We start from the raw sequence: 16663 nt of genomic DNA on the forward strand, positions 1-16663 counted from the left end.
CATCAAATCTGAATGAGAGCTTAGCTGTATAGAAAATTCTTGGTTATAGATTTTTCCCTCTTATCACTTTAAATATATTCCATTCTGGCTTGCAGAATTTGTGCTGAAAAATCAGCCGATAACCTTATGAGGATTCCCTTGTACGTTATCTGTTGCTTTTCCCTTATTTCTTCTAATATTTTTCTTTGTATTTAATATTTGTTAGTTCGATTAATATGTGTCTTGGTGTGTTCCTCCTTGGGTTTTTCCGGTATGGGACTCACTGAGCTTCCTAGACTTGTTTGACTATTTCCTTTTACATGTTAGGAACGTTTTCAACTATGACTTCTTCAAATATTTTCTCAGGCCCTTTCCTTTTTTCTTCTTTTTCTGTGGCCCCTATAATTTGTTTTCCAGATTTTGGATCATTTTCACTATCATTATTCGGAATTCTTTATCAGGTGGATTCCCTATCTCTTCCTCTTTTGTTTGATTTGGAGGGCATTTATCCTGTTCCCTTACCTGCTGGGTATTTCTCTGCCTTTTCATCTTGTTTATCTTGCTGTGTTTGGGGTGGCCTGTTTTCTGGCAGTTTGTGGTTCCTCTTTATTGTGGAGATTCCTCACTGTGGGTGGGATTAGACAGGTGACTTGTCAAGGTTTCCTGGTTGGGGAAGCTTGTGTCGGTGTTCTGGTGGGTGGAGCTTGATTTCTTCTCTCTGGAGTGCAATGAAGTGTCCAGTAATGAGTTTTGAGATGTCAGTGGGTTTGGTGTGACTTTGAGTAGTCTTTATGTTGAAGTTCAGGGCTATGTTCTTGTGTTGCTGGAGAATTTGCATGGTATATCTTACTCTGGGACTTGTTGGCCCTTGGGTGATGCTTGGCTTCAGTGTAGGTATAGAGGCGTTTGATGAGCTCCTCTCGTTTAATGCTTCCTGGATTCAGGAGTTCTCTGGTATTCTCAAGATTTTGACTTAAGTCTCCTGTCTCTGGTTTTCTGTCTTATTCTTACAGTAGCCTCAAGACTTCTCCATCTATATAGCAACAATGATAAAACATCTAGGTTAATGATGAAAGGTTTCTCCACAGTGAGGGACACCTGGAGAGGTTCACAGAGTTACATGGAGAAGAGAAGAGAGAGGAGGGAGATAGAGGTGGCCAGGAGGAAAAGAGGGGAATAAAAAGGGGCGAGAGCAAGCTAGCCAGTAATCACTTCCCTGTCTGCTTCCCACCGTCTGAATCTCTCAGAGGTGTTCATGGAGTTACACAGGGAAGAGAAGAGGGAGGAAGGAGACAGAGGTGGCCTGGAGGAGAAAAGGGGGACTCAAAAGAGGAGAGACAGTTCCAGCCAGTAATCAGTTCTCTAAGTGTTCTCCACAGCCCAGAACACACAAAGAGATTCACAGAGTTGGGTAGAGAAGAAAAGGGGGAGTGGGGAGATGGAGGTGACTTGGTGGAGAAAAAGGAGAGCTAAAAAGGGGAGAGAGCAATCAAGCCAGTGATCTCATTCCCATGTAAAAATGGGTGCTGAAGACTGGGTTCTTGAAGATACAAAGTTGATAACAAATACTAAAAGGCAAAGATTAAAAATCTAGCATAGAGGTTAGGTTCTAAAAAATGCCATATTAAAAAAGAATGAAAAGAAGAAAAGAAAGAAAAAAAGAGAAAAAAAACCCCACCAAAGTCACAAAAATTATAAAATATACATATGAAGTTTAGTTTACAAATAATGTCTTAAAGAAAAAAAAAGCAAAAGAGAAAAATAAAAATAGGGTCTTTTTTTGCAAGATTATAGTAGGTTATAAAAATGAAAATTGAAGGAGTAATAGGGGACTTAAAAATAAAAATAAAATAAGAATAAAATAAAATTTAAAAAAATTAACAAAAAAATTTTTTTTAATGTTTTAAAAAATTGAAAAAATGAAACTAGTAAAAATGTATCTCGGACTTTCTCTGGAGCTATTATGGACTGTGTGGGGTCAGTTCATTTTTAGATAGTTCCTTCGTCCAGCTTGTACTTCTCAAGGTCTCTAGGCCCCTTCCTATGTAGTCGGTGCTAATTACAGGGTTTTAATCTGTTGCATCTGTCACTTCCAAAGCAATTCCTTCTGTTTCTTTTAGCTTCTTCTGTTTGCTGGTCTCTTCAGTGTCTAATTTCCGCCCTGACACAAGAGGGGCGGTGGTGGTCACTTTTTTTTTTTTTTAGTCTCACTTGTTCAGTCGTGCTGTGGGGAGGGAGGACACTGCAAACAAATCTCACTGGCATGTGTTCACAATATTTCAGCCACTCTGGGTTTGCCCCGTTTTCCCAGTCTACACTGCTCAGGCTCTAGGTTGCACTGCCAGGAGCTGTCTGAAGCGGCCCCTGGGGTTGCCTGTATCTCCCAGGTCTAAGCCGCTGAGGTTCTGGTTCCCGGGTACTTCACAAAGGTGCAGACTTGGTTGAGCCTGGGTTTTGTGCCCTTCCCATGTCCGAGCTGTGCTGGTGACCAGGTGTTTGGCTAGAGCAGTCGGGGGCTGCACCTTTTTCCCTTCCCCTGACCCAGCCGCTCGGTTTTCTGGGTGTACAACGGGCGCAGCTTCCCAGGTGTGCCGTGCTCTCCCCTGGGGAGCTGATCTCTGGCTGCGACCCTCTCGGCGGGTGTCTACCCTCCAGAGTTCCAAGCCTTCCTGGTTAGCAGGAGATCTGTTTGCGGTTTGGTGTAGAATGCCTCTCTGGGGCCGCGATTCTGCCCTTCTGGCTCTCACTGCCCTCCCCTTCCTGTCTCCTGCTGGGGATGTGCTGGTCTGCGGCTGGTTTACTCTGCTCAGTCCTTTGTTCTGTGAGCCGGCCTGGTAGTGTCTTAGGTTAGGGCTTTTCGCGGGAAAGCTAACCCACGGTCTAGGTTGCTGTCTCAATCTAGTTCCCTTAGATTGCCCACAGGGCATTCAGGCTCAGTCCTAACCCAAAGCAATGCGGCCCGCCCCTCCCTGCCCGGTCTCCACTTGCTAGTTGAGGAAGCATGCGTCTGGGCTGCGTGCCCGCGCCCGCTGGGAATTACTGCTAGGTATGTAAACTGCGGGGTTTAATAATTCATTTATTTTTCCTCCTGGTTATTTTGCCCTTTGAGATTCCAAGGCTCGCCACCAACCCACCGGAGAGAGTGTTTCCTGGTGTTTGGAAACTTCCCTCTTTTTTAAGACTCCCTTTCCGGGACGGATCTCCATCCCTACCTTTTTTGTCTCTCTTTTTATCTTTTATATTTTGTCCTACCTCCTTTCGAAGACTATGATCTGCCTTTCTGTGTATCTGATGTCCTCTGCCAGCATTCACAGGTTGTTTTGTGGAATTTGCTCGGCGTCTAAATGTTCTTTAGGTGAATTTGTGGGAGAGAAAGTCGTCTCCCCGTCCTATTCCTCCGCCATGTTCGCCCCTATAATTTGAATGTTTGTGCATGTACTGTTGTCCCAGAGGTCTCTGAGACTGTGCTCATTTCTTTTCAATCTTTTTTTCTTTATTCTGTCCCACAGCAGAGATTTCCACCATTTTGTGTTCCAGGTCACTTATCTGTTCTTCTGTCTCAGTTATTCTGCTATTTATTCCCTCAAGTGTATTTTTCATTTCAGTTATTTTCTTGTTCATCTCTGCTTTTTACTTCTTCTAGGTCTTTGCTAAACTTTTCTTGTATCTTCTTAATCCATGCTTCTATACTGTTTCTAACATCTTGGATCATCTTTACTATAATTTCTTTGAATTCTTTTTCAAATAGATTGCTTATCTCCTTTTCATTTAGTTGTTCTTGTAGGTTTTTGTCATGCTCCTTCATCTGAAGCACATTACTTTGTCATCTCATTTTTTTAAATCAAACTTACTATATTTGTGGTCTCCTTTCCACGGGCTGCAGGATCATAGTTCCTCTTGCTTCTGGTGTCTCCTCCCTTGGTGGATGAGTTTGGTCCAGAGGCTTGTGCTTTTACCCCTTTGGGGATATGATTGGTGTTGCTCAGAGCCTGCCCTAAATATTGAGTGAAGACTCCCCTTTGCTCTGTGGTTGTCATTACTCTCTCAGGGTCAGGGTCTGCTCCCTAGTTGTTGGAGTAAAGGCCCCCAGATCTGCTTATTAGCTGTTTTTCTGATCTCTGATGTGAGGTAGGTAGATTTGGAGCACTTCTGCTGGGAGAGAAGTTGCTGAGTTTTCCTCATCTGCATGTATTCACCTGTAGATGTGGTTTGTTATGGCACATTTCACCCATTGTACAAGCTTTCAGATTATGATGTTGGCATTGCTCTCAGACCCAACTTAACTGTGGGTATGCTGGTAATTGACCCTGGTGTCTCTCAGACATTGCTTTCACAGGCTACCAGAGAAGATTCACTGAAGTCAGGTCCCAGGATTGCAGTTATCATGGATCTGGACCTGTTGTGGATGTTATAGAGGCAGCACAGACTTCATTCTGGCCCAACCCCCATGGGTATGAGACCACAAAGTCTAGAGCTGCTAAAGCAAGGTCTGTCTTGGCTGCAGGAGTGCTCATCCATTCAGATGTTTTGTAGGTGCTAAGTCTGCCAAAACTCATGTTTACCCCAGTGAGGACAGGGCACAGAGGTGGCATAGTTCCTGGGGTCACAGGTGCTCTGGTGGCAACAAGTGCATGGAGGAGTCGGTTGCCACAAGAGATCCAGCCCTGTTGGTGATGAGGCACACATTGGGATGCCAATGGCCATGGGCATGAGAGATTCAGCCCTGATGGAACCCTTTCCTAGCTCCTGGACACTGGCACAAGATGCCCAGTCCCAGCAAGGGCCTTTTCTAGTGCCTGGCATCAGGTGTATGTGGGTCAGCCCTGGCAAAGGCCTTTCATATTCCTCAGTAGCAGGCAAGTGCATGAGGATTAGCCCTGCTAAAGGCCTTTCCATGTGTTCAATCACAGTCACATGAGTGTCAGCCCTGGTGAGGGCTTTTTCTAGCTTTTGGCAGTAGGAAGGAGAGATCTGGGCCCTGATGGGAGGCTTTACTAGCTCCCGGCCTGTGGCATGAGATGGCCAGCCCCTTCAGGGACCTTTTCTAGTTCCCGGTGGCAGGGCCAGCCCTGGTCAGGTTTTTGTTGTTGTTGTTGCATTTGGCTGCAGGCAGGAGTGGGCTAGCCCTGGCAGGGGTCTTTCCTAATGTTCAGCTGTAGGTACAAGAGGGCCAGCCATAGCAGGGGCCTTTTCTAATGCTTGGTGGAAGATGAAAGAGGATCAGCCCTGGCAGGGCCTTTTCTAGTGCCTGGGGGGCAGTGGCCAGCACATGGGGAGAGAGGCTGCAATGGCAGCTCCCCGCACTGTGCATCACTCAATAATGGCAACTTGCTTCTGTGCGTGTGCTTAGTCGCTCAGTCTTGCCCAACTCTTTGCGACCCCATGGACTATAGCCCACTAAGCTCCTCTGTTCATGAGGATTCTCCAGGCAAGGATACTGGAGTGGGTTGCCATGCCCTCCTCCAGGGGATCTGCCCAATCCAGGGATTGAACCCAGGTTTCCCACATTGCAGGTGAATTCTTTACCATCTGAGCCACCAGAGAATCCCAAGAATACTGGAGTGGGTAGCCTATCTGTTCTCCAGGGGATCTTGCTGACCCAGGAATCAAACCAGGGTCTCCTGCATTGCAGAAGTGTAGTGAAGTCACTTAGTCATGTCCAACTCTTTGCAATCCCATGGACTGTAGCCCACCAAGCTCCTCTGTCCATGGGTTAGGCAGATTCTTTACCAGCTGAGCTACCAGGGAATGTGGCAGTCCAGATTTCCTCCATAAGTATGCCCTGTTGTGAATTTCCTCCCTCTCATCCCTTCAGGCTACCCCCTCACATCCAGCAGCAGTCCTCTCCCTGTGTTTGCTCTTGAATTCCCACATTCTAGCACCCAGCCCCCTGTGGCATGGGTAGAGACATATCCCAGTCTGGGGCACGCATAGCTAGGGCAAGGACCATCTGTGTAGGTCTCACTTTGTCCTGTCAGCCACATACGAGTGGTTTCACTCTCCTCCAGCAGCCCCAGATGTTCTCCTGTCCCAAGTGATCTTCCCATTGGTGAGAGGATTTCCCAAGATGTGGAATATATCAATAGCTGGTACATGGTGATAAATATTATCCAGTAGTGTTGCCCCTTATAGCATTGAATATTGTCATTCTCTTAATGTACTTTTCCAAATCCTTCCATAACTGCAAGAACAATAAAGCATTTTTAGAAATAGTACAAATATATTCCTAGAAATCTTGTTAGAAAGCTTTTCCCTTAGTATTTATGTTCTTATTTAGTAAATATAGATAATTCATGTTGATTAGTGCAATAGTAAATGCTCTTTGTTATTGCAAAATTTCAAAAGAGTTCCTAAATTCCTAAACCTTTGTAGATGAAAACACACTCCCAATAGATATCCTTATTAGCAATAACTGTCAGTCCATTTGCCTCTTCAACCACCAGCTTTAACAGATGCCTATGTAGTAACACACACATGCACACCAACTCTGACACTTAGAGAAGTCTTAGTCATAGATGCCTCCATGCAATTCTGTTCACGTGGAAGAGAGGACAAAAAATAATTCAGAATTGGAAACATTACCATTGCCATTTTTACTGGAAGGAGTACTCAGGTATTTTTCACTTTGGAAATCACTGACTGTTCTTAGTTCCCACTCAGTTTTCAACCTGTTGTCTATAGGGCTAATTTATGTGAATTCTTAAAAAATACTATTTATGGAAATCTTTGTTTACTCATTTTAAACTAAATAAAAAACTTTGTTTATTTACTATAAAATAAACAATATTTTTGTACTAGTCTTTTATATTTAATTCTTTTGTACTAAATGACACAACTATGGAGCAGGCTTTGACTAACTGTAATTAATTCTATGAACAAGAAATGAAACCACAAACTGATTGCACATATACTTGCTACATGCCATTCATTTTTCACTAAACTGTTCCTGATTACTTTTAAATTGTTTTTAAGATCTAGCAAATAGATCCCTATCTGGCTGTATTTTTTAGAAAATACTGTGTCTAACCAAGTCCAGGATCATAAATCATACACTTTAAATGGGCAAGATAGTTTATTTGTAAGTTCACAGTGGGAGAAAAGTCAAGATAAAAGAGAATGCGATTTTGTGATCTAAAGTCATAGAGATGAAAAGATTTATGAAAATAAGCAAAAATTACACACTACACAAGCTAAAGCTAGCTCTAAGTACAGTTGTTGTCTTTTTTTGTGTGTGTGAAACAATGCCACTTACACCCTTCTTTCCATGCCTGACTTTACCACACATTCTTTGATTTGTTAGGAAATGCATTAGTCTATCTTGCTGTTTGCTAGTGAAAGAAAGTTAGACAATCTGATAACTAATTTTCAAAATTAATAAACTATACATCCTTGGTACAGCTACTATTAGCAGATTCTTTCTGGAGGTAGTAGCCAAGTCTGAAAAAAATGTAATTCTAATGTTGACAATTTCAGCTTGCAAAATAAACCAGAGAGCATAATTTGCAGCTTTTCATTTAGGTGGCTACGTTGTGTATTTAAACAGAGACCTATGTTGTTCAGTTGCTTGAAAGGCCTTTTAAAGACACTTGTTATCTTTAGTCATCCATTCTGTCTCTAAAAATATGTTACTGGCATATAATTTCCTTTGTATCCAGTGGGATGGTGATCCTATGTGTATAGATAAAGGTACAAAGACTTTTTTGGTTAAAAGACACTTTCAGTTCAGTTCAGTTCAGTTCAGTTCACTCGCTCAGTCGTGTCTGACTCTTTGCGACCCCATGAATTGCAGCACACCAGGCCTCTGTCCATCACCAACTCCCAGAGTCTACCCAAACCCATGTCCATCCAGTCGGTGATGCCATCCAACCATGTCATCCTCTGTTGTCCCCTTCTCCTTCTGCCCCCAATCCTACCCAGCATTAGGGTCTTTTCCAATGAGTCAACTCTTCGCATGAGGTGGCCAAAGTATTGGAGTTTCAGCTTAAACATCAGTCCTTCCAATGAACACCCAGGATTGATCTCTTTTAGGATGGATTGACTGGATCTCCTTGGAGTCCAAGGGACTCTCAAGAGTCTTCTCCAACACCACAGTTCAAAAGCATCAATTCTGCGGCGCTCAGCTTTCTTCACCGTCCAACTCTCACATCCATACATGACCACTGGAAAAACCATAGCCTTGACTAGACAGACTTTTGTTGGCAAAGTAATGTCTCTGCTTTTAAATATGCTATCTAGGTTGGCCATAACCTTCCTTCCAAGGAGTAAGCGTCTTTTAATTTCATGGCTGCAATCACCATCTGCAGTGATTTTGGAGCCCAAAAAAATAAAGTCTGACACTGTTTCCACTGTTTCCCCATCTATTTCCCACTTTAGCAGCAAATAAGTAAGTAATGGCATTATACTCATTGTTTCACTTTTTGTGGCAGTAGTCCTCAAATTTATCTTTGGTTTACACAAATAGTTTCATTAAGATTTTTCGGGTTAGAAACCCCATTGAGCAATATAATATTCTTACCTTCTAGACAATATTTCTGGATAAATTACAGGTACACACAACTTCAGGTAAAATTAATTGTGTTAATATGCATCAACATTTCAGAAAAAAATATTTATTTATACTAGCAAAAACTTGCAAACAGGCAAGCCTATTTGGAGTGAATTCAGAGAACATGGAAGAAATGGATAGAGATTCTAAATATATATTTTGAAAGTTTTGCTGGAAAAAAGAGAATAAAAGGTCTTCCCAAACTGGGAGGGGGAATGAAGAGTCTGTTTTTTATCCAAAGATGAAAGATATTATAGCAAGATGCATTAACTTTTAAGTCAGCTTGATATATATATTATATATATATACTGCTACTGCTAAGTCGCTTCAGTCGTGTCCGACTCTTAGCGACCCCATGGACTGTAGTAGCCTACCAGGCTCCTCCATCCATGGGATTTTCCAGGCAAGAGTACTGGAGTGGGGTGCCATTGCCTTCTCCTATATATATATATATATAACACATTGGTACATTTGATAAGAATGCTTAAATTATTTATGTAATCTATAATTTCTAGGTTTTTGTAAATAATGCACTTTGATGAGATTATATTACTGAGTAGTCTACCCGATTTTCCTAATTCTAATTGTACTCTTTACAATATATCATCTGTATAAAAAAAATGTAACTCACAGTTGCTAAACATAGCAGGCACTAAAGTAATTCAGTCAATATGATATTGGTAATTGAAAACTGACATGAATATTGAAAATACTTGATTTTCTCTTTTATCTGCATTGTATAAGCTCCAGCCATATAGAAATGATTTCCATTACTTAATATTTACTATGTTCTGTCCTCTCTCTGGTGTTTTATATGTGCTGTTTACCATTGTTTTCATTCACTCTTTATTCAGGATTAAAATGCTTCACTAAATGATATATCTCCTAAAAATCAAGATTCTGCTTACTCATTATCTTTACCTTTGTATCTATAGTACCTAATATAGCACCTGGCACATTTTAGGCACTCAATACATACTTGTAACTGACTACCTGAATGTCAACAATTTAATATAATCTTCAGTTAGTATTTTCTATAAACATATTGTGATGATGAGTAGGAGAAGCATTATTAATCACATATTACAGACTAGAAAGGAAGGTGGAAATTATTTCATTTGATTAGGATTTCAGCATGGGTGTATAGTAGAGATAAATCTGAATACAATCTTCTAACTCTTTATGCAATTTTAATCTAACTTGTACCCTATTTTCACTCTTTTATACTACCTTCTACTGTCATCCTGCCTCAGACTTCTGTGGGAATGTCTAACTTTCTTCCCCTTGCCAAATATTCTTCTTCCTTGATGGTAATGCAAGGGTCTATAAACCATAAATCTTGGTAAATCTTGTCCTCTAGGATTTTAGAAACAAATCTTTTTTTTTAATGCCAGTACCTAAAGGCATTATGCAATTAAATGAATGTTCTTTCCATTTGTGGACATTGCAAGTTCCTTAATAAGTCACCAGGAGGTTTGTTTCATACCAACATTTGCCAATTATATCATGAATGTTTATGCATTAGGATAGCACTTTGATTTTTTTTTATATGTTATTTGTTTTCAGCTTACAGATCATCTATTTTGGAAGCTTTGGAAAACTGAGAAAGTTCATCTAGCATTTTCCTTCTCAGAAAAAAGAATTATAGTATTGCTGTGAGAGAGAGACAAAAAGGAAAAAGGTATGTTATACTATTTTTAATATTATTGTACCTATTAGGATTAAGGAGTTTTATACTTCACTTAGCATTATCACATGGATCTACAACTTTGTCCATGTATAAAATTCATAGTTTACAAATAAATAACACACATATTTGAAAATATAGTGAAAATAATATTTTTAAACTATTAAAGAAATACATTTTAATATTGTTTATTCTTTTGTCATATTTTTGTTAAAGTCAATCAACTCCCTCAAGAGTCTTTATTGATCAAAGCAATACAAAAAGTGTAAACTGTCATAAAATTCTGTTGAAATAGAGATTGTATTAAAAATTATTATGGGTAGCACATATTAAATTCATTAAATACATAGCTAATAGGTACCAATAAAATTTTAAAATAAATTTGTTTATTTTATTTATTGAGGTCCTTACACATATTCTATTGGACTGCCCAAAAAGTTCATTTGGGTTTTTCTGTGGCATCTTATGGAACACTCATATATAACTTAATATCTAAATTGTTCTCATTGTTTAGACACTAGGTTGTGTCCAACTCTTTTGTGACCCCATAGACTGTAACCCACCTGGCTCCTCTGTCCATGGGATTTTCCAGGCAAGAATACTAGAGTGGGTTTCCATTTACCTCTTCAGGGGATCTTCATGACCCAAGAATAGAACCTGCATCTTCTGCATTGGCAGGCAGATTCTTCACCACTGAGCCACCTGGGAAGCACACTAACATTAAAATAATTCTCACAGTATTTCAGAAGCATTATATCTGGTCATTTTCTTATCAGCAGGAGATTTCTCTATAGTATTACAAGTCCATTGAACTAATTCAGGAGCCTACATTAATTCAGTATAAACAAAATAGTTTGGCCGTTTATTATCAGCTTCCATTGTTTCAGTAGCTTTTCTCAGAAATTCTTATATGTATATTCACTTAAAGGATTGTGTATCTATTACTTAATATAATCTTTACAGTAACAATTAGATTATGATGTTATAGTCTATTCTGACTTAAAATATTTTATATTTGCTGAATGTTGCAAGTATTGTTCAGAAATTGTTTTCCATAATGCCTTAAATCCTCCACTATATTCCTCCCTTTCTTTATTCAAAGACCTCAACATTACCTGATCAACAAGTATGGTGGGGTATCTAGCAAACTGACATCATGTAACTTAATGATTACAGGCTTTCATACCATTATAGCTAGTGATCATATTATACAGTACCTAAACATTTTTGTAAGCTCAGCCAACAAATCTTCATAAAATGGATGATAATACATTTGAGTAATTCCTTCAAGGTAGTTGGATTTGAATTGGACTCCTTGAAGTTGATTTTTTGTTATTGCTGTTATATTGATCCTCATAAGAATAAACAATACTTATGAACAGTAACCATGAATACCAGGCAGAAGTTTCGTACGTGTGTTATGTTTCTTGACTTTTCTATTTTGATTACTTTGGTAACTATAGAATCAAACATCTTTTAATGTGAATCCCTGGTGTCCTTAATTCTTGCAGAATATTTTTACAATAGAAGTGTTTTGTCTTTTATGTTCAGATAAACACAAAAGCTTTATTAGTCTTTGCTTGTGACTTACTGGCAGGATTTATTTAACAGTTTCATTCATTAAAGATATAGGGTTAAATGAAGATTTAGGTCTGGTTTTGTATCTGTAGATATCTCCAGGTAGTAAATATAAGATGATAATAAAGAAAAATCTTCATAATAGATAAATCAAGAGAACATCAATGTGATATTGATTAAAAAGATTTTTCTTAGAGTCATAATTCTAAAAGTCATTTATAAATGCCTTTTCATTGTATTTTCTTTTTTTTTTTTTGAAAATCAAGCCAAAAGGAATCTACTTATTATGAGTATCCTACAGATCTATAACAAATGTAAGAATTTTAGTTTTAAGATCCTTCACCTGGAGGAGGAAATGGCAACCCACTCCAGTATTCTTGCCTGGAAAACCCCATGGACAGAGAAGCCTGGCAGGCTACAGTTCATGGGGTCACAAAGAGTCGGACACGACTAAAGTGACTTAGCACAGCACAGCACACAGGTATATCTAAGTGTAATCACCTAAAAAATTGTCACCTACAATTTTGCTTTAAAAATAGTAAAGTGTGCTGAGATTTTTGTATATTTTAATTTGTAAGGAATCTTGTGTGTCACTTCAGAATGAATTCAGAATTCAAAACTATTGAAGAGATTATTAAAATGTAACACAAATTATGCCTCAGAGACAACTATTTTTTTCAGGAAAGACAACATGATGGCTAGATTGAGAAAAGGAAAGAGACACACAGCCAAAACACATATGATTAAGTTATGAAAATATAGAAGTCTAGTTAAATTCTTTTTTGAAGACAAAAAAATTAAGGCCAAGAAACATAAGGAGCTTGATTAGTAGAATGACTTGGCTGCAGACTTCACAAAAGGATAGCATTGTGTTTCACTCCAGTGAAGTTAATGTGAATACCCATATTACTGAGAAAGCTGTCAAATCTTGATTTATTTATTCTCTATTCTCATTCACTACAATCAATTTGGTTCCCCCCCCCCAATGATTTGTAGTAGAGAAGGAAATAAGAACTCTTAGGATAATAAGTTGATGACAAGAACCATAAGATATTTTTGAAGGAACTGCATGTGTGCTAAGTTGCTTCAATTGTGTCGAACTCTTATGGACCATACCCTGTCAGGCTCCTCTGCCCAGGGATTCTCCAGGGAAGAATACTGGAGTGGGTTGCCATGCCCCCCTCCAAGCGATCTTCCTGATCCAGGGATCAAACCCACATCTCTGATGTCTCCTGCATTGGCAGGTGAGTCCTTTACCACTAGCACCACCTGGGAAGCCCTTTTAGAGGACAGATTTAAAGCACACACATATACACACAACCACTGAGGGACTTCCCTGGTCATCCAGTGGCTGGGACTCTGAGCTCCCAGTGCAGGGGTCCCAGGTTCAATCCTTGGTCAGGGAACTGAATCCCACATTCCCTAGGTAAGATACCACATGCCTTAACTGATACCCACCATAGCCAAATAAATAAATATAATAGAAAAACAAACCATTGAGATATATAGTTCATATACCATAAAATTCATTCATTTCAAGTATGCAATTCGATGGATTTTGGTATATTCACAGAGTTGAGTAACCATCTGCAGCTGCTGCTGCTAAGTCGCTTCAGTCGTGTCCGACTCCGTGCGACCCCATAGACAGCAGCCCACCAGGCTCTGCCATCCCTGGGATTCTCCAGGCAAGAACACTGGAGTGGGTTGCCATTTCCTTCTCCAGTGCATGAAAGGGAAAAGTGAAAGTGAAGTCGCTCAGTGGGAAAAGTGAAAATGAAGTCGCTCAATCATGTCCAACTCTTAGCGACCCCATGGGCTGCAGCCTACCAGGCTCCTCCATCCATGGGATTTTCCAGGCAAGAGTACTGGAGTGGGGTGCCATTGCCTTCTCTGAGTAACCATCAGCCATCACCAAAATAGATTTTAGAACATTGTTATCATCCCAAGAATAAATCCCACAACCTTTACTCATCAACCCCAATACCTCATTCTCCCAAACTCTAGGAAAATGCTTATATACTCTTTCTCTATAAAGTTGCATGCTTTGGATATTTCATATAAATGGAATTATACACTATGTGATTTTTTTTTTGTGACAGACATTTTACTTAGCTTATTTTGAGGTTCATCCATGTTGTAGCATATATCAGCAATTCATTACTTTGGATATATATATAATACTCCATTGTATGGATATACCACTTTTATCCATTTATCTTGTAACAGACATTTGGGTTGTTTCCACCTTTTGGCTATTATGAGTAATGCTGCAGTAGACATTCAATGAATAAGTTTTTGTGTGAATTTCTATTCTCATTTCTCTTGGGTATATACTTTGAAGTTGAATGACTGAGTCATATGGAATTTCTGTGTAATTTTTAAAGAAACTTTCATGTGTATTTCAAAAGTGGATGTATTAATTATATTACTGCCAGCAATTTCTCCATATCCTTGCTAATATTTATTACCATTCTTTTCATTATTACCATTCTTATAGTATCTGGGAGTATCTTATTTTTTTAGATGAGGTAAAACTGGTGTATAGCATTATGTTAGTTTCAGGTATACAACATCATAATTGGATATTTGTATATACTAGAAAGTGATCACCACAATAAATCTAGCTACCATTTTCCATCCTACAATTGACTCTCCTCGTCCATTTTGGCAATCCCCAACTCTCTTCTCCACTAGCAATCACCAGTGTGTTCTCTACATGTATGAGTTATGTTTTGTTTGTTAATTTGTTTTGTTGTTCAGATTCCACATATAAGTGAAATTATAAGGTATTTTTATTTATTTATCTGACTTATTCACTTAGCATAATACCCTCAAAGTCCACCCATATTGTTGCAAATATTAAGATTTCCTTCTTTCTTTAAGAAAACATTTATTTTTGGCTGTGCTGGGTCTTTGTTGATGCACATTGGCTTTCTTTAGTTGTGGCAAGTGGGACTCCTCTCTAATTGCAGCGCATGGGCTTCTCCTTGTGGTGGCTCCTCTTGTTTATTTCTTGTTAACAGGCTCTAGGGTGTACAGACTTCAGAAGTTGTGGCATGTGGGCTTAGTAGATGTGGTGCACAGGCTCCAGAGTGCATGGGCTTCAGTAGTTGTGGTGCATGGGTTTTGTTGCCCTATAGCATGTGGATTCTTCCCAGAACAGGAATTATGTCCTCTGCATTGGCAGGTGGATTCCCAACCACTGGACCACCAGGGAAATCCAAGATTTCCTTCTCTTATATAGCTATGTAGTATTCCAATGTATATATGAATTTGTATATGTATATATACATTTGTATCCACTCATCTTTTGATGGACATTTAGATTTATTCCATATGTTGGCTATTGTAAATAATGCTGTAGTGAACATTGAGGTGCATATATCTTTTTGAATTAGTGGTTTTGTATTTTTAAATAAAGATGTAGAAGTGAAATAGATCATATGGTAGACGAATTTTAATTTTTTGAGGAATTTATCTTCTGTTTCCATAGTGGCTGCACCAATTTACATTTGTACCAAGAGTTGTATGAAGGTTTCCTTTTCACATATTTTTATCAAGAACGGTTATTTCTTAACTTTGATAATAACTATTCTAACAGGTCTGAGGTAATATCTCATTGTGATTTTGATTTTCAGTACCCTAATAATTAGCTTTGTTGAAAATCTTTTCATGTGAATCGTGGCCATCTGTATGTCTTATTTGGACAAATATCTTAAGAACTGATGTCCGCTTTTTTTCTTTTTTTCCCCATTGAGTTTTTTGAGTTCTTTATATTTTTCAGATATTAAACTCTTAATGGATATATAATTTGTAAATATTTTCTCCAATTAAGTAGGTTACCTTTTCATTTTATTGGTGACTTCCTTGGTTATGCAGAAGCATTTTAGTTAGATGTACCTTCACTTGTTTACTTTTGCTTTTGTTGCCTTTACTTTGGGAGCCAATCTGCAAAATTAAATGCCAAATCAATGGTAAGAAACGTACCACCTACATTTTCTTGAAAGAGTTTTTCAAATTTAAGATTACATTAAAGTCTATAACCCACTTTAGTTAATTTTTGTGTATGGTGTAAGATAGTGGCCTAGTTTCATTCTTTTGTGTGTGGCTGACCAGTATTCTCAACACAATTTGTTGAAGGAAGTATCCATTCCCAATGGTATAGTCCTTCATCTTTTGTTGGAAATCGTTGTTGTTGTTGTTCAGTTGCTAAAGTTATGCCTGACTCTTTGCAACCCCATGGGTTGCAGCACGCCTGTTTTTACGCCATTACCATACTGTTTTACTGTTTTGACTACTATAGCTTTGTATTTTAGTTTAAAATCAGGGATTGTGATACCTATAGCTTAGTTCTTCTTTCTCAAGATTGTTTTGACTATTTGAGACCTTTTTTTAATCCCATACAAATTTCAGATTATTTGTTCTGTGAAAAATGCCATTGGAATTTTCACATGGATTGCATTAAATCTATAGATTGCTTTGAACAGTATAGGCATTCCAACAATATTAATTATTCCAATCCATGAGCATGAGATATATTTTCATTTGGGTCTTCTTTGATTTCTTTCATCATTTTCTTATAGTTTTCAGTGTAGATATTTTTCACCTTTTTGGTTAAATTTATTCCTAGTTGTTCTATTATTCATTTTAATTTAATTTTAAATTATTTTTTCCCTTAATTTCCCTTTTTGATAGTTTATTATCATTGTATAGAAATGCAAGACATTCTGTATATTAATCTTGTGTTCAGCAACTTTACTGAATTCATTTATTGATTCTAACAGATTTTTGGTGGAGATTTTTGGGTTTTTTAATATGTTATATCATCTGCAAATACGGACAGTTTTACTTCTGCCTTTCCAATTTGAATGCCT

General features: G+C 38.5%; 1 long non-coding RNA gene across 1 annotated transcript in view; it reads left to right on the top strand.

Moving 5' to 3' along the window:
• LOC145536404 (uncharacterized) overlaps positions 1-16663 on the top strand; it is a 584758-nt gene that overhangs the window by 214598 nt on the left and 353497 nt on the right. Inside the window, exon 3 of the long non-coding RNA XR_014075827.1 lies at positions 10091-10205. This is a non-coding gene — a long non-coding RNA (uncharacterized LOC145536404). The remainder of the gene's footprint in view (positions 1-10090; positions 10206-16663) is intronic.

Source organism: Giraffa tippelskirchi, chromosome X (genome assembly GCF_054371585.1).
Source record: "Giraffa tippelskirchi isolate mGirTip1 chromosome X, T2T-mGirTip1v1.2.pri, whole genome shotgun sequence".
In the NCBI taxonomy this organism is placed as follows: Eukaryota; Metazoa; Chordata; class Mammalia; order Artiodactyla; family Giraffidae; genus Giraffa; species Giraffa tippelskirchi.